The following is an 18,666-nucleotide window of genomic DNA, read 5'->3' on the forward strand; positions in this document are numbered from 1 at the left end:
ATTCAACTTCCTGCACCATCTAGCTGTACTGCTTATCTTACCTAATTCTACTTTTCCTAAGACTTGAGAAAATTCTTTTCTTTGCTGCCCTAAACCTTGTTCTTCTCCTAAGCTAAGGTTCGACTTCCCAGAGAAAAGGAAGCATGACTTCATTCACTATATACCAAAGGGAGCCAATATTTCAGTTTCACATATGAAGTCTTGATTTCCATTATTTTAATTTTTCACTACATCTCTATCCAGAACTAGTAGTTTCAATGAATTTTCCACGCTGACCTCCAAATTCTTTCCTTGAGTAATATGTTGAATGACTATTCTAGTGAGTACATACTCCCAGATTCCCATGATACCAAAGTAATTACTTAAATGTGTCCACCCAGAATTACTTTTGCCAACCATGGACCCAAATGTCTGAACAGTCCAAATCATTTAGAATCTTCCTAATTTTTTCCTCTCTTCACTGTCTTCTCTGCCTCTATTTTAATGTAGGCTATAAATTCAGAACTCTTGTTTTAGCACTCCATGTAACAGAAGTAATCCAAAGACTGGGACAACTTGCTCATTATTCACTTTCCAAGCTTCCAAAATAATTCCAAAAAAGGTATCCCCTTTCTTATTCTAATTCTTCATCTTTTATCCATTTTTCTTCTCTTGTTCATTCTTCTTAACCACTGTTTTATCAAAAATCTCTAATCAGCTAAAAGAAAATCTACGTATTTTTATCTCCCTAGTAAATAGTCTTCAAAGAATTCCAGATGGACAATTCAGAATGACCTCTCTTAACCCCATGTTATAAGTTCCTAAATTATATTTTTCTAGCTGCCTTTCTCAAATACTCCCTTTAGCTCTTAGTGATAATAAATTCCCCAATCTAGAACTTTCTGGTTGTCTACTAACATCTTGCTTAGTAGAGAAGATTGCTCACAATCATTCAAGTCAGAGGCTTGGTTATATACTTTAGTATATTTTGAAAAATATTCACTCTCACAAAGGTGATTTACTTTATAATTACAGTATAACTATAAATGATGATTATTTAAATAATGGTTTTGCATGGGAACAAATTCATAAGGTATGCTCCTTGTTCAGATCTTGAAGAACTTCCAAATTTCCTTAATGGAAATTTATTTATTTTGTCTTTGTCTCCCTAGCACTTAGTTTAGTGTCTAGTTTATTGCCTATGCTTAATGAAAGTTAACAAATTGACCACTGACCTACTTGTTTCTATTCATTCCTTCTTCAATTACCTTGTATTTACTCATCTATATACAAATTATAATAGACGGATAGCATAAAGGATAAAATGCTGAACTTGGACTCAGGAAGACAAATTAGCTTATATAACCCTGGAAAAGTCTCTATTTGCCTCAGTTTCCTCATCTGTCAAATGAATTGGAAAATAAAATAACAAACCACTCCAGTATCTTTGCAGGAAAATCCCCAATGGGTTCACACAAAGAGTCATACATGATTGAAAATGACTGAACAATAATAGTACTCTTTCTACCCCTCCTTGTCCTAATAATAGAATTTTATATATTCTCTTTGAAGGCAGGAATGCTTTAAATTTTACTTTGTATCCACAGCATTTATCAGTATGTGGCATATAGTTTATTTAATATATGTTTGTTGAATGATGACTGGCCAACTTATACCCCTGTTGTTAGTAATCTCTTATAACACAGGGTGACAAGAGTTTTGGACTTGGAATTGGGAAGACAAGTTTAAATCCTGCATCAGTCATATGACCCTGGCCAAGTCACTTAACCTCTCTTAGGGTCAATGTCCTCATTAAGAATAGTAACAGCATGGATAGCTAGGTGGTGCAGTGGATAAAGAACCAGCCCTGGAGTCAGGAGTACCTGGGTTCAAATCCGGTCTCAGACACTTAATAATTATCTAGCTGTGTGGCCTTGGGCAAGTCACTTAACCCCATCTGCCTTGCCAAAAAAAAAAAAGAATAGTAACAGCACCTGGCTCATAAATGCTGTTGTAAGTATTAAAAGTGGAATAACATATAAATAGTTTTGTAAATTTTAAAGTGTTACATAAACATGTAGTAGTAGTAGTAGTAGTAGTAGTAGTAGTAGTAGTAGTAGTAGTAGTAGTAGTAGTAGTAGTTGTAATAGTGATAATAGTAGTGATGATGGTGGTAGTGGTAGTGGTAGTATCTATCCTCTTCCATAACTTTGTATTCACTTACTTGTGCCCTACTACATAGAAAGACATCCCACATAGTGAATAGTTTCTAAAAACCCATCTCTGACATTTGAAAGTTCTTATGACTCTCAATGGCTATGTGGTTCTGTTTATCTTGGCTAATAATTCCCTAGGACTTACTCACTAAATATTAGATGAGCTGTCTATAAGCTGTATTCCTGGAAGAAGTTTCTATACTAAGAGTTTCCCCACACTAAGGGAAGCATAGTTTCTTCCCATATTTAGGCATTTTGTGAATGCTTATTTTTAAACATGCTTTTTGCTTTCCATTTATTAATTCTACTTGCTTCTACTATATCTTCAGGATATTCTTCTTACTGTAACCTCAACTATTTGTTAAAAATTCCTCATTTCCTCTGATTTGTGAGTTTTGTTTTTAACATTCCAGAAATAGCTCAGAGATCATTCATAGGCATTTCAAGGCTAGCCCTCTGCATTCTGATGTCTCTATCACATACTGTTTGCTCCACAGATAAAGCACAAAATGGGGGAAAGAACAATTAATTTAATCCAGTGTACATCAATTCAGCATTCTCTCTATTAAAAAACACACACAAATCTATTCAATCTAGTTTCATATTACCCAAATGATCTCATCCCCATAAAATTTTTTTCTAACAAACCATTCAACAAATCATGCTCTTTCGTTAACAGTAGATTGTGTTTTTGCTACTTATTGTTTTGTTTGTTTGTTTGTTTTTCTTTCTTTCCTTTCATCCCATCACCCTTTATCTTTAGAGACCACAGTGTAGAATTTCTCTCTCTCTCCTTGTTTAGACCTTTCCAGCATATAGATGCTATCCCATCCTTTCCATTAGTCATTAACTTAATACAGAAAAAGACAACTAAGTGGCTCAGTGGATAGAGCACTGTCCATGTAGTCAGAAGGATGGAGCTCAAATTCAGCCTCAGACTCTTAACACTTACTAGTTTATGTAATCTTGGGCAAATCACTTAACTTTGATTACCTCATATCCAGGTGCATCTCTTATCATTCCAATTCCTTTCTGGCCATTGCACCCAGATGGCTCCAGAAAAGAAAGTGGGGCAAGTTACTTAGCAAAGGTCCCCCTTACTCAAATTCAATTTATATGTTTATCATGGCATCACCTCCCTGATATCAGGGTCTTCTTCAACAATGAAGGTTTCCTACTTTATTTCTTCAAATATATCTTTGCTCTCTAGATTTAAGAGAGAAGTAGAGTCTAGACCTGTAGTTTTATTGCAGGAGGAAATTCTCTCCACCAATAGAGACCTAAATCGTTTCTTCAACTTAAGAGTTTTAGAGAGTTGTCTATAGATACTGAGAGTGTAAGTCATTTGTCAAATAGGTTTCCAAGATAGGACTGAAAACCAGGTTCCAATACATCATAATTCTTCCTAATTATCTCAGTGACTTCTTTGTATCTCTATTGGTAGAACAAATATGTGGGTAGTTCTCTAAAATTTTTGAAATTAGCATTGTACATAAAATACAATAAAGAAAATTCACTGCTATTCAATTGATTTTATCATAGAAATGTTTTTATGATGATGAACTTCTCTAGCCAATATGTCTATAAACCACCACATCACTACTGCCTCAACTCAATGTCCCAAATAGAGCCTTATGTCCAAGCTCTGACTTTTCCTCTCTACAGGACCACTCTGCCCATATATCTAGTTAATTCTCTCCTTCTCAATTTTTTCCTTGCTCCTACCTGCTAATGGAGCCTTCACACCTATGATAGAATGTCTCTGTTGGTTCAATTACCTCGTTCAATGCTTTTTTAACTTTCCTTTAGTCTTTTATTTCCTACTTCATTTTCTTGCTAAAGTATATTCCCTCTCCTTGTGAAGAGAAGTATTCTCCATATATTTACACTAACACATATTTTGCAGGTATGGACATACCAGGTAGGTATGCTTCATAGCCAGTTTAGAATTTTCTGTGTTTTAGAGAAAAAGTTTTGTGGAACATTGAACCTAGGAGGGACTCTTAATCCTTAAAGTCCCTTAAGATGTATATTTCCCTATATCTTGTCTATACTAGGACAATAGCTCATTTTAGGTCAGAAACATCATTTTGAAGCATAAGTAATAATCAAGTCAAAGAAGAAAAATAATTTTCTATTCGTGGCAGTGTGGCATAGTAGATGAAATATTGACTACGAAATTAGGAAGACTTGGATTCAGACCTCACAGGTATTTGATCCTGAAAAATCATAATGTCACTAATCCACAGTTTTCTCATTTATTAAAAAATGAAGGGGTTTGACTCAATTACTTTTAAACTTCTTTTCAGCTCTAATTCAATGAAAATTAGATCCTCCCAAGGGTATAAGAAAATCAAACAAAGCAGTGCATGCAAAATGTTTTAAAGATATTAAAAAACTCTATTAATTTGAGCCATTCTTATTTACTTAATATTTCATAAACCTTAAATCACCATATAAATGTGGGTTGTTTTTATTTTTCTATATTATTAATTTATTTATTATAATTGCAAAAAGAGGGAAAGTGAACTAAATTCTATTTGCCTAGAATTCAAATTGGCCTCCAAACTGACTTTAGTTATGTGATCCTGAGCAAATCACCTAGTCTTTTTTTTTTTTTGGCCATAGTTTCTTTGTATGTAAAATGGGGATAATAAGAGCTACTAAAATCCAGGGTCATTGTGAGGATGAAATAAGATACTTGAAAATTTCATTGTAAACCTAAAAATACTGCCTAAATGCTTGCTATTATTCATTTCCCAAATGTATCAAAAATCTATTCCTACTTTTATATCACCACCACTCCACTAATAGTGGACACTGAGAGAAAATTTTTTAAAAATTAAATTTAAAATTCTCCATCTTAAAGGTGCTAGGTTCAAGATTATGGGAAATAATGATGCAAAAGTTATAAAACCTCTGCCTCTCAGCTTTGTAGCTGGCAGGGGCAGGACTGACAGGTTCCCAAATAGCTCTGATATAAGGTAGAAATCTAGTAGGAGGGAGAGATCACTTTCACACTGAGGAGAGGCTTGAATAAGACTTCATGGAAGAGATGGAATACTATTTAGACCTTGAAAAACAGAGTCACTTCAACATATAATCAGGATGGGGAGTGTAATCTGTCCATTATTTTAAGTGCAGGAATTGATGTGAGCAAAGACAAAAAGGTAGCAGAGTATAAGATGCAAAGTAAAGTTTGAATGGAATAGATGTGACATAAAAGAAAGTAAAAAGTAGTAGAAAGAAGCATATGTCAGAGGATTGAGATGGGTATTTTACATTTCTTTATTAGGCAGTGAGGAACTACTGAAAATTTTTAAGAAGAGGAGGAACAGAAAAATCTTGAAAGTTCATTAGGGTGCAGTGGATCGAACACTGGCCTTGGAGTCAGGAGTACCTGAGTTCAAATCCAGCCTCAGACACTTAATAATTACCTACCTAGCTGTGTGGCCTTGGGCAATTCACTTAATCCCATTGCCTTGCAAAAACTAAAAAAAAAAAAAAAAACTAAAAAAAGTTCATTAGGAAGATACCTCAGGAAAATGGATAGAGGATAGTTGGCAAAGGGATGGTTAGGAGATTATGGCAATAGATAACCAGATTAAAGGTTGCATTCCACTGTCTTGAGTTGTCTCCTCGATCCCCATTGCCTGAGTCTTGGTATTACTGATTGGGGATGATTTTATTAGATCAGGCTACTATAGATTTGAGTTATGTACTTGATTTCAGGTATAGGTTTTACATCTATAAAAAGGAATTTTTAAAATCTGCCAGCAGTTGGAAACAGGATCTAAAAAGAATTGTGCATTAGTCAGAAACCTGCAGATAGACTTGTGGGTGAAGCCTGGGTATTAATATGGTTTCCCTTTCCCCACCAGTCCTCATTCCACTCCCAGAGATGGCAGCCACGAAAAGACAGAGACAGAGTCTCCTCAAACTAAAAGGTAACAGTCACTGAAGGCTCCTTTCCCCAGAACAACTTGAACCATCAATAAAGAGGCAGTGGGAAAGTGACCATCAAGTTTTTGGAGAGAGGAACTTCATGGCTCTAAAAAAAAATGTTTTTTAATTAAAAAAAAAGAATTAGGGCAGCTAGAGCACCGGCCCTGGAGTCAGGAGTACCTGAGTTCAAATCTGGCCTCAGATACTTAATAATTACTTAGCTGTGTGGCCTTTGGCAAGTCACTTAACCCCATTTGCCTTGCAAAAAACAAAAAAACAAAAATAAAACAAAAAAAAAGATGTTGGTATTAGGTAGTGGATAAAATTATGTAAATATATGTTGCTTATGATATGCAAATATATACAGATACATAAATGTCAATTAATAAACATTTATTAAGCATTTTCTGAATATTAGACACAAAGGCAAAAACAAAACAGTATCTTCCTCATGGAGATCAGTCCTAAAGAAGAATAAATACATATACATAAAAATAAATATGAAATATATGTAAGGTGATTTAGTGAGGAGGGGAATATAGAGAACATTCTATCCTGTTTGTTATATTCCTTAATAGTGTAAGTGCTGTCAATATGCTAGGTCTACAGTCATCTGCAAAGTCATATAAAACAGTCACCTTCACACATGAATTGGATTTTCATAAAATTAAAAGATTAACTGCAATCCAGAATCCCTTCTTTTCAATTCATCTGCATCCTATTATGCTTCCAAGAAAAGATACAAGAAGCAAAGAGAAAATTTGACAGCTCCTTTCCATTATCAGTTAAAATAACTTGAGAATTCCAAGCAGAGACTGAGAAGCAAGCAATCGTACATAGTATCCCAAGTCTCAAGGACATCTCATTACCCAGGGGTGCTAGGGACTAGGGAGAATGACTCACAATCTCAAGATTTTCTTTTTTGGGGGAAATCAGAATTATAGTACAGTGAGTTTGAAGAATTGTTTAGGTCCCTGGGGGAAGGTGAGATTCACCAGAGAGAAAGAAAGACTCCAACCAACTACTTACAAAATGCTATAATTCTTTTATATTGCTCTGAATTTTTTTGAGACTTATATTTGTCAGTTAATAAGCATTAATTAAATTCCTACAGTGTTCCAGGCAATGTGCAAGCACTGAGGATACCAAGAGAGATAAGAGATTGTCTGTGCCCTCAGGAAACTCACAATCTAATGAAGGAGATGATCTGAACTATCTTTTTGGTTGGATACAGGCACATGAGCTGAGCATCTTTTTTCGCATATCTTTAGAAACCTTAGGTACAGTATCTATTCAGAGATTCCCATTGAGAAATTGGGTAAGAACAAATAAACCAAGGAGGGGGACAGTTCTCTAGAGAAACCAGAGTTGATTCGGAATCATAGGTCATATATATTCTCATTTTTGGTATAACTAGGATCTGGCACATGCAAAGGCTCTACTTCCACCATCACCATCTGACTTGACCATAAGGAGAAGCTTGGAATCAGCTCTCAGGATAGCTATGATGATGTGTGAACATTCTGTAAGTGGTTCTACTCGTCTAATCTAAAGAGGAGGCCCTTTAATTAGTTTTGAGGGCATTCAAAATGGCCTTTCAATAAGAGCCATTTCCCATGTTGGCTTCATGGTGGCTCAGATGGCCCCCTAGGAAGACATCCTGTTAGAAGGAGAAAAGCTTTAGTGTCCTCTCTCTTCCAAGACCATGAAGTCTTAAGAAATAAGTCTCAGTTCATGGACTTTTTTTAATCCCCATTTTCTTTTCTAAGTTAAAAGAGTAATATTACCTTAAATTTAGGGGAAAAAAAACTGCTATCTTATTGTCTGATCCTGCTATCTCTTATACTTTATGTTTCTTCCTTAAGGATATGATTTCTCTCACATCACATTCAATTTGGATCAATGTCTGCCATGAAAACAATGTAAAGATTGACAAATTGCCTTCTGAGGGGGAGGGAAGTAAGATTAGGGGAAAATTTGTAACTCAAAATAAATAAAATCTTTAAAATAAATAAATAGATAGCTAAACAAGTAAATAAATAAATAAATGGATGAATGAATGAATAAATAAACAAATAAATAAATAGATGAATGAGTAAACAAATAAGTAAGCAAATGAATAAGTGAATGAATAAATAATCAAATAAATGAATGAATGAACAAACGAATGAATGAATGAATGAGTAAATAAATAAATATCAGTTTAAGGCTAAACTTGGAAGTTTCCAAAGGCCAAAAGGGCAAGCCAGAAGAAGCTGTGAATCCAGGTATGATGTTGTAGCCAGTGCAACAATGATGATGACCAAAAAAGATAGGAGCAACCTTTGGGTATAATTGGAACTTCAGCTCACTGGTAGCTGAGACAAGGTTTCATTTGGCAGAAATAATGCCTTTAAATTTAAACTTGTTGGGATTGATACCATAAAATAATTGATCTAAGTTTTGAGTCTACTACCCCAGAGAGATCAAAACAGTGGGGGGGGTGCTTACACATTTATTCTTTTTCTATGTGAAGTAAATAACCTTTTGTAAAAGCCACACTAGATTAAATGATTACATTATTTCCCTCCATTTTGTGACTTTTTTTCATCACAATTTCAATATATCATGGATCAGCAAAAATGAAATTAAATGGAACTTTGTAGAGGAGAGTTTTGTGGAAGCCACATATGATACACAAAAAGCCAGGAGATGACCCAGAAAAACTTTAGAAATTTAGAAATTCATAAAATATATGTACAGTATTTTATTTTATCTTTTAATATCATGTATATATGAAGTTTCCTTTTTAAAATTAAAAAATAAAAAGTTAAAGTTTGCAAAAGAAACATGAAAGTCAACAGATGATACACAAAGATTATTACATTTTGCATAGACTTTACATATTGCAGGGGCATTGAACACCTGACCCAGGCCATATGGAAGGAATAACTGCAAATGGAACTGGGATGCCAGGCACAACTCTGATCATTTAACTACTTAATAAACTCCAGGGACTTCTAAAAGTCTCCAAAAACAAATACAAAATACTCTGTTTGGCATTGAAAACCCTTTGTAACCTAACCCCCCTCTACCTTTCCAGTCTTCAGACACAATTAGATTCAGTGACGTTGATCTCCTAGCTATTTTACCAACAGGACAGTCCATCTGTCCACTCTAGACATTCTCTCCAACTCTTGCCAGATGCCTGGAATTTTTTTTCTCCACCTCTCTAACGACTGATATCCCTGGCTCCCTTTAAGTCCAGAATAAAATTTCACCCTAAGAAGTCTTCTCCAACTCCTAGTTCAAGTGCCTTCTTTCTGTTAATTATCTCCTATTTATCCTAGATATAGAAGGTTTTTTCATTATTTATTTGTATGCTGCCTTTTGCCTTTTTAGTTGTATCTCCAGAACTTAGCAGAGTTTCTAATACATAGCATACTCTTAGTAAACATTCATGATATGTGGGGTTTTTAAGCCTCTGAGAGTAAAGTCACCCCACAAATGCCATTAGGATAACAGCATCCAGGCAGAGAGATGTAGCAGTCTGGTTATGAGAAAAAAGGCTAGTGTTTACATGTCACATTGGAAAAGTTTCTTTTTTGCTTTTAAAAAGCTTCAGGTTAAAAAAAAGATATCAAAATATACTAGAAAATAACAACGATAACAGCAATAATATCAATCTAAAACAAAAAGCCATAAGGTATAAAAACAATTCCCAAAAGTCAACTAATTGGAATACTGCATGAAAGCATGGATTATACTTTCCTGTTGGTGGATTTCAATTAGATTTAAGTACTTTATGCCTGATAATCTTGTTAATAATGTCATATTATTATTATTATTATTATCACTTTAAATAAAAAATGCAACACTTACCATAACATGGGCATGCATATGCCAAGACATAGTAATAGCCTAAAAATAGGAATTCTTCTGATAGCAAAACTGATAAACTTCTGAACTATAGGTCACATTCAATCTTCATCTGAAGTTCATCCAGCAAAGACATAAGTGCCAAAAGGTAATAAACTTTGAGTTGCAAAACTATAACTATGCCTTTAAAAATCTTGAGTGTGATACCCTAAAAAGAAAAGACAAAAAAAAGAAGAAAAATGTACTTCATACAGTTCTCCATGTCATGCTGCCCAAGACTCCAAATTTCTCCCCATAAGGTCACTCAGTTTTCCATTGTGGGAGCCCAAAGACTCTGATCAGTGACCATTCATTCCCCTGGTAGCAGGTTCACCCAACCTGACTCTTTGGCTATCTCAATGTCATTCATCTGAGAGATATTCCTCACATCTGGCTCTGAAAACAGTAATCAAATCATTGGCAGTTGCCATTCCTCAGACTTCCCTGTCCAAACACTTGACTCTAGCCACCACTCTCTTGTAGATATTCTTTTTCACCTATTAGAATCTAAGCTCCTTGAAGGTAAGAACTATCTTGCTTTTTACATTTGTACCACCAGTCATTGGCACAATATCTGGCAGCAATGTCTGATGCATTGTAAACACTTAATAAATGCTTTTCATCCATTCATTCTTTTGGGGTAAAGTCCTGCAACTTTCCAAAATCAATGTATGTGTATCATATGTGAACATAAATAGGAATTTATGCTATTTTATATTTTATTGTTTTAATTATTATATTGTCTCAAATATAGACCACATTTCCCTCCTGAAGTTAACTCATATCATACATTATTTTAACCCATGATCCTTCATTCTGACACTAGCCTCCTCCAGTAAAAACCATAGGGTTTGCAGTTAATCAACCAATCTTTTTTTTTCCCTGAATCTAATTCATCCTAGTAGATAAAAAGCAGCACTGTAAGTGCTAGATTCCTTCCCTATTATTCTACCAAAGGAAGCCTCCTGCTCCATCTCTCTTACTATCTAATTATTATATAAGTATAGATTACAAGTACATATATATATATATGTATGTATATATACATATATACATACATACACACTGGATATGTGTCTCTGGGGCAAGGTGATGAAGCTCTGGCAACTCTCTAAAATGGAAAGTTTCAGAGGTATTGAACCACAATGGAATAGGAAAATTCCTCCAGATAGTTTATTTTACCACTAAAATCATAGGTTCAGTCCCTGTTCCCTAAGTTTGTATAATTTCTTAGTAGATGCCTTTATACTTTTTTCCCTTTGAAAAATAACTCATTCCAGGGTACAACTGTTATTTTAACCAACTGACTAATTAAAAAACCATTATCTTCAAGTTTTTTTCTTTGAATCAGTAGCCCCATGGAGGGAGGGGGGAGGACTTCTCTAACAATTTTTTTAAAATTGTGCCTACCCTAGTTGTAATGATGACAATAGCATTAGGCATAAACTGAAAAAATAGCTAACATAACAACATGTATATAGTAGGTACATCATGCATATTTGCTAAATAAATGAAAGAATGAATGAATTAGAGAAACAACCTAAGGTTAATCTCTAAAAGAATCCCTGGTGTGGATTATTCTCCAAGAAGATTTACCTTATTAGAATAAAAGCTCCTTCATAAGCTATATCTCATCTATTTATTTCCAGTGTCTTGAAAAAACAGATACTTATTAAACATTTGCTGAATTTTTAAGTAATGCAGAACAACTATAGAAACTAACTGACATTCAGATACCATCCCACACTACAGAAACAGTTGCTTTTGTGGCTTTTAACTTATATCAAGGCATAAATATTTAAAAAAGCATTTGATATAGTGATGCAAAATACCATCTAAAAGGGTTGTCTCCAACAAGTTGTCTCCTGTGCATATGTCAAAATCATATAAGGTTCTTTGAATGGTGTAACAATATCCTCTGGTACTGACACTCCCCTGATTATGAATAACAATCAAGGCCTCAAAGGAGTCATATGCTCATCAAAGGTGTTGTCACTATTGTGAAGGATATATAGGGCAGAATACAAATCAAAGAAAAATTCCCCAAAGATGGCAGAATCCTTTCAAAGCTGCTTTGTGTGTAATGTCATTTTTATTTTATCATGCCCCATAATATTTCAGGACCTCCTAAATGAGAAGAGAAGAATATTTATTTGTCCAGACTATGATATTCAATTGCATAGACAATGTATAGAGGTGATCCATCAATATATACCTCAGAAGGACAATTACTGGACCCAGAACTAATGAGAAGAACATTTGGGAAACTATGCAAATATTTCAAGGACCCCAAGTTTATCTCTGAAACATTGCTAACCATTGTTAATATCAACACTTTTTTTGTGATTTTTATGGTTACAATAAGAGGAATAGTATTTTTTCCTGAAGAATTAAAATTGTAGGTCTCTCTAAATGCAATGGAGAATTACATGGTAAATGTCAGTAAGTTGTAGTATTAATACCAATTTAAAAGCCTTCACAGAAAAGATATTGCAAAAATATCATCAGAAATAATACTGTCTAGAAAAGATTATGGAATTGCCATGTAATGAGAGTGAGGGATAACCAATGGTTAGACCCTCATGCTTCTTTAGTATCTCCATAGTGTCAAGATATCTGGAAGGACCAGAATGTTGAATGAATTAATCTTCATAAATGATTTGAAGGAGGGCATGAGAGAAAAAATGTAAAGGATGAGGTAATAAAATAGATAAGTTTAAATATGTAGAACTGAAAGGAGTTTCCACATTGATAAGATCATAGGTTGGAAATAAATCTTTTTAAGAAAAAAAGGAAATGCATAGCTGTATCTATAAATGTTTGTCAAACATTTGGGTTTAATGATGACTAAAATAATGTGGCATTCTTCTCACCACTTAATGGAATAATAAAGTTTTCCTCTTTTCATTCAGAAGTAGTCTATTTTTGAGAGAAAGGGAGGAAAAGAGAGAAGGAGAAGAAGGAGAAGAAAAGAGGAAAAAGCGAAGGAGGAGGAGGAAGAAAAAAGAAGATGAAGAAAAGAAGAAAGAGGAGGAGGACAAGGAGGAGGAAGAGGGAGAAGAAAAAAGAGGAGGAAAAAGAGGAAGAGGAGGAGGAAGAGGAAGAAAAAGAAGAAAGTTTTATTTGTGTCACTTTCTGACTAAAAAGAAATTTTGTCTCTTCTAGGGACAACCTTAAATTATCAGTCTTCATCTAGAAATGGCCCTCAATTTTGTCCATAGTCTGGACAAATAAATATACTTCTCTTCTCATTTAGGAGGTCCTGAAATATTATGGGGCATAATAAAATAAAAATGACATTACACACAAAACAGCCATCTTTGGGGAATTTCTCTTTGATTTGGATTCTGCGCTATATATCCTTCATAATAGTGGCAACACCTTTGATGAGCATATGACTCCTTTGAGGCTGATGTAGTTTTATACTAAGAATTGCTGTCTTTTCTCCAGAACTATTTTCCTTGTGATAAATTTTAGGAAAGAGAAGTCTGTAGCAAAAGCTTAAAGGGATCAAAAGTTCCTGGTCAAGGGATAGTTTTCCTTTATGGGAATATGGGAGAGAGGAAACAGCACTAGATTTGGAATTGAAAGGACCTGGGTTTGCATCCTGACTCTGGGTGACTTTGGGCACAGCTGTTTCTCATCTACAAAAAGAAGGCATTGAACTAGATGACCTCTAAGGTCTATTCTAGTTCTAAATCTAAGACTCTATGATCCAGTTCTGTGAAACAATCAAGTTCCACATGGTTGGATGGATCTTACATTCCCTAAGACAGAGAGAGGATAGACATGATGGGGGAATCATATCTCTGTAGTTTAAATTCTAGAAATATATCCATCAACTCATCTAGGGGCCATTGGGTTCCCCCAAAATGCAAGAAACGATGTAGCTTTACATTATTCTGGACATTTTAGGGGAAAGGTCATAGAGAACTGTCACTACAACGACGATTAAGTTAAGAAAAGCTTCCTCTGTTGTTTTTTAAAGGCAAGAAACAACTGTTCTTCTGGGTTGTTGTGAATGACCTTTTGAGAGCCTCACTAGACTTGTTAGGGTGACTTTATTCAGTTCAAAAGGTATGACTATAAATAGCAAACCTATGTAAATCCATGAATAAATAGTATTTATGCATTTAAAATAGAAACAGAAGCTAAACTTCAAGGTATCATAGAACATAAAATATATTCAACAAAAGGGCTCAAAGAGAAAAATCTAGTAAATGGAGGTTCTAGTTCTTGAGAAAGGACAGTTTTTCTTATGAAGTATGAAGAAACAACATATCAGAGTTTATCACTTTTATAAAGAGAAAGGTGAATTAAAAGCAAGGATTATTTCTAGATGGAGAGTGATAGTTTAATCTCTGTGTCTTTAGAGAGGGTTAGATGGACAGACTGGTGGATGTAGCAGAACTTACAATATTCTTAGGTCTTCCTGCAGAAAAACTACAAAAGGTCAGTAGCTGACAGTGAGAACTCAATTGTCCAAGTCTCAAAAATTCTGAAGATGGATTAGATTTTTCACAATTTAAATAAAACAAGAAAACACAAGGAGTTTCACCTAATCTTCTTATGGGAAATAGGGCAGGGTGAGGGAACTGAAAAAAAAACTCCACCTCTCATCCCTTTCTGGGAGAGAAATGAGATACCATTTTGGAATCCAGACTGCTTTTGGTTAATCCTTTTCTGAATCTTAAAGAAGGTCAAAGAGTGTTTGATGCAGCTTCCCAGTTTGGGTTAAAACTTCCAAGAAGAAACTAATGGAATTACAATTTCACCCAAATAATCATGAGTACAGGTAGATCTCTACCATAGTATTTCTTTCAATTTTGTATTCTCTGAGCCAGATGTAAGGGTTGACTAAAGACCTTCCTGAATGTGCAAATGGAACATTGGGAGTGAAGAGAAATAAAAGTTAATGTGTGGGAAGGTTGTTGCCAGCAGAGAGGGAGGGGTGCATAGGCCTGGATCTCTTTGTCATAGTAACAAGACAGTGTAATATAATCACCAAAGAACCCCAAGGGAACAAGCTGTGTCAGAACTCTTCGCTTGGATGCACATTTAAAATTCCCTGCAATTGTCCTTGAGAGTCCTTACATTTATATCTTTATGTGCTCAGTACAAAACACTTGTTATGATTCAAGAATCCATGAATAACATCTGCTGGTAAACAGTTTTTCTCCTGAACATGTGTGCAAATCCCTCACTATGTACTGATGAAGTGTCTCATCTGGTCCCAGCAGAAACATATGGCAAGAGTCCTCACCAATTCAGGAGCCTGTTCTCAAAGGCCTAGCTAATTTTGGAACATTAAATGATTATGTAAAATGCCAGACCAATTTTCCTCCAATGTTGTGTTGACTGGATGATATTTGGTTGTTGAAATGAACAATATTATCCATGAAGAGAAAACCCAACACCATGGCTAAAAGAATGTTTTGCAGGATCAAACAGATGGGTCTAGTTGAATTATACATAGAAACTCTTTCAAGTTTCTATAAAGAAATGGCCAGATTTAATATCATGACCAGTTTGAGGGAGATAGGTGGTCTTTTATCCAAAGGGCTATCCTTAGAGTCAGGGAGTCCTGAATACAAAATCTGCCTCAGATATTTACTAGTTGTGTAACCCTAGATAAGTCATAACCTCTCTCAGTCTCAATTGCAAAATGGAGCAACAATAGCACTTACCTTACAAGGTTTTTGTAGAGATAAATATATGTAAAGCATTTTGCAAACCTTAGAGTGTTATGTCAATGCTATTTGTTATTATTTTCTAGAAATCACAACAGCATTAACAATCTGTTTTCCTAGCTTGAAGTTCAGACAAGACAGTGTGGAATGGAATTTTTCATGTTTGTCAGAGAAGGGAAGTATATGTAGTCTAACCAAAATAGAGCAGTAGTTATTCTCTAAGTTCTGTATGGCATCTTCTAACTTTGAATTCCTATTGGTCATCTCTTATGTCTCATCTCAAATCCCGTCTTTGCAGCTCAGCTTTCCATTTTCTTCTCTTCCAAAACTTTCTTGAATTCTTGCTAATTGTTCTGAGAACACTGTCCCCATTATACCCAATCTTATACTTTATTTGTGTCATTACTTAAATTAGATTGTGACCCCCGAAGACAAAGATTATTTCATTTTGCATCTTTCTGCCTTTTGGATCTAGTATAGTGGTTTGTACAGAATGGATGCTCAATATTTGATGACTGAATTGACTTAAAAGTAAAACCTCATTAATTTGAATCTCCATAAATTCAAATTTTCTGAGCTGATCTCAAAGATCACCCAATGAAAAACAAAAAGGTTTAGTAAGCAAGAAAATATTAGAAGGTATAAAATGGAAAATATTTAATCTACTCAAAAGAACTATTTTAAAACACATGAGAAACATCTATTTTATACAAAAAAAGTGTTTTTTTAATTTAAATCATGTATCTATTCATTAAAAGAGGCAATATACTACTAGATCATACTTTGTTCACCTTCCTGGAAATACTGAAATTGAGTTTCCTTTTTTAATTCTAAAATTCAGACATTTCTAATTTAGACCACTTAGGAAAGAGTTGAATTTTGCCTTATATTCTATGTTCTGATTTTGCTCTTTAGCCTTTAGAGTATCATTATTATTATTATATTATTATGATGTTTTTGCACGGCAGTGTCTGAGGGTGAATTTGAACTCAGGTACTCCTGACTCCAGGGCCGGTACTCTATCCACTGCGCCACCTAGCCGCCCCCATAAGAGTATTATTAATACTATTTCCCAGTCCCTCTTTATTCTAGTGCTTCCCTTTTGTTGATTATCTCCCATTTATCTTGAACATAGTTTGCTTATACTTAATTGTTTGCATGTTCTTCCCACATTAGACTGGGAGCTCCTTAAAGAGCAGGAACTCTTCTTTTTTTCCTTTCTATGTATTCCCAGTACTTCACATGCTATTGGCACGTAAAAAGAACTTAATAAACATTTATTGACTGTCTATATTCAACTACTTTTAAAAATCTTCTATTTATACAACCCTCTATAGTTTCCCAATAGTGCTTTAACAAAAATTCTTTCCTTTGACATCTCCCTTACCTCACTGGCAGGAAAGACATTATCTCCATTTTATAGTGAAAAAACTAAAGTTCAGAAAATTGCTACCTAATTTGTTTGTAGTTGAGTCAAACATAGAACATCGATATTTTGCATGGCTTGATTTTTAAAAAACATGGAAATACTTGCATGAAACAATGAAAAGTGAAATGAGCAATACCAAGAGAGAATTAGACACAATAAAAGCAATATTGTTCAAAGAATAAATCTGAACAACTAAGCTATTTTAAATATCAAAAATATTCAAATCTGGGGGGGCGGCTAAGTGGCGCAGTGGATAGAGTACCGGCCCTGGAGTCAGGAGGACCTGAGTTCAAATCCAGCCTCAGACACTTAATGATTACCTAGGTGTGTGACCTTGGGCAAGTCACTTAATGCCATAAACCAAAAAGAAAAAAAAATTCAAATCAACTACAAAGAACCTATGATGGAAAAGAAGTGTGTGTGTGTGTGTGTGTGTGTGTGTGTGTGTGTGTGTGACAAATATCTATGACAAATGATGACTTTCTTTAGTGCAAGGTGGGAAGGGAGGGAAAGAATTTGGAACCTAAAATGTTATAAAATAATTAAATTTTTAAAATAAGAAAAACTTTGCTTCTAATTTAGATTTCAAATAAAATATATACTTTGTATGTCATCCCACAGACCTCTTACCACCCAATAGTAAGTTAGTACAGTTTTTTAAAGTCCTTAAAATGGAAAGGGAGAAGAAAGAATGGGGAATTAAGAGTAGAAGAGTGGAGAGGGGAAGACTGTCTCTTAAACAGGGCTGGTAATTAACCGGAGCATGTGGAGGTTCTGCCTCACTTATTTGGAAATAAGCAGATCCAAACTAGAAGATTTCCTTCCATCACCCCCTTCTCTCATTGCTTGCTTATGGAACTTATTTTGTTTTCTTTGGGGATGAGATGGGAAAACTTCTGATTTAATTCATGTGGGGAACCTCTGGTAGAAAAATTTCATCTGCCAAAGCAAATCAATGACTAATTTATAACTAAAACAGTAAGAAGTTAAATAACATGTCCATGATAATACAAATAATATGTATAAGAATTGGGGTCTTTCTGATTCCAGGGCTGGTCATGCTTCCATGCTGCCTTTCCCCAACCTAATCCAATTCCAACAGTTTTTCTCTCTACAATCTGTTCTGGGGGATATTTTTATTTTTGATTCCCCATTAATACAAAATTCCCATATTTAATCCTGTTGGAAGACTGAACCTGCAAATCTAATCTTGCTAAGTGATAACACTACATTATTGCGCGCACACACACACACACACACACACACCCTTTGAACTTAAGATGTTAGTAGATTATATGTGGGAAAAAATATTATTATCTCAGTTCAGGTGTGGCTTGTTGATTTCAAGACTTCTAAAATAAGCTTAAAATGACCTTCTAGACCTGACAGACTTGCCTGAAAAAGTCAAGTTATTAGCTACTTGTGGAAATTATGGAGTTAACATAAAAGAACATCTCTGTCTTCTGTCTTCCATTTGCTGTCATCTGAGGGTATGACTCATATTAATATT

The 18,666-nt window shown here is 34.7% G+C and overlaps 1 long non-coding RNA gene across 36 annotated transcripts in view; it reads right to left on the bottom strand.

The window, feature by feature from the left end:
* The window catches only part of LOC141504332 (uncharacterized), a 1,263,877-nt gene that overhangs the window by 1,042,950 nt on the left and 202,261 nt on the right, over window positions 1-18,666 (bottom strand). For 35 of the 36 annotated variants that reach the window (XR_012473290.1, XR_012473291.1, XR_012473318.1 and 32 more), the window contains one exon: window positions 10,002-10,206. The exons of the other annotated variant lie outside the window; for it this stretch is intronic. This is a non-coding gene — a long non-coding RNA (uncharacterized LOC141504332). The remainder of the gene's footprint in view (window positions 1-10,001; window positions 10,207-18,666) is intronic. 36 annotated transcript variants of the gene reach the window in all.

Source organism: Macrotis lagotis, chromosome 1 (genome assembly GCF_037893015.1).
Source record: "Macrotis lagotis isolate mMagLag1 chromosome 1, bilby.v1.9.chrom.fasta, whole genome shotgun sequence".
Taxonomy (NCBI): Eukaryota; Metazoa; Chordata; class Mammalia; order Peramelemorphia; family Peramelidae; genus Macrotis; species Macrotis lagotis.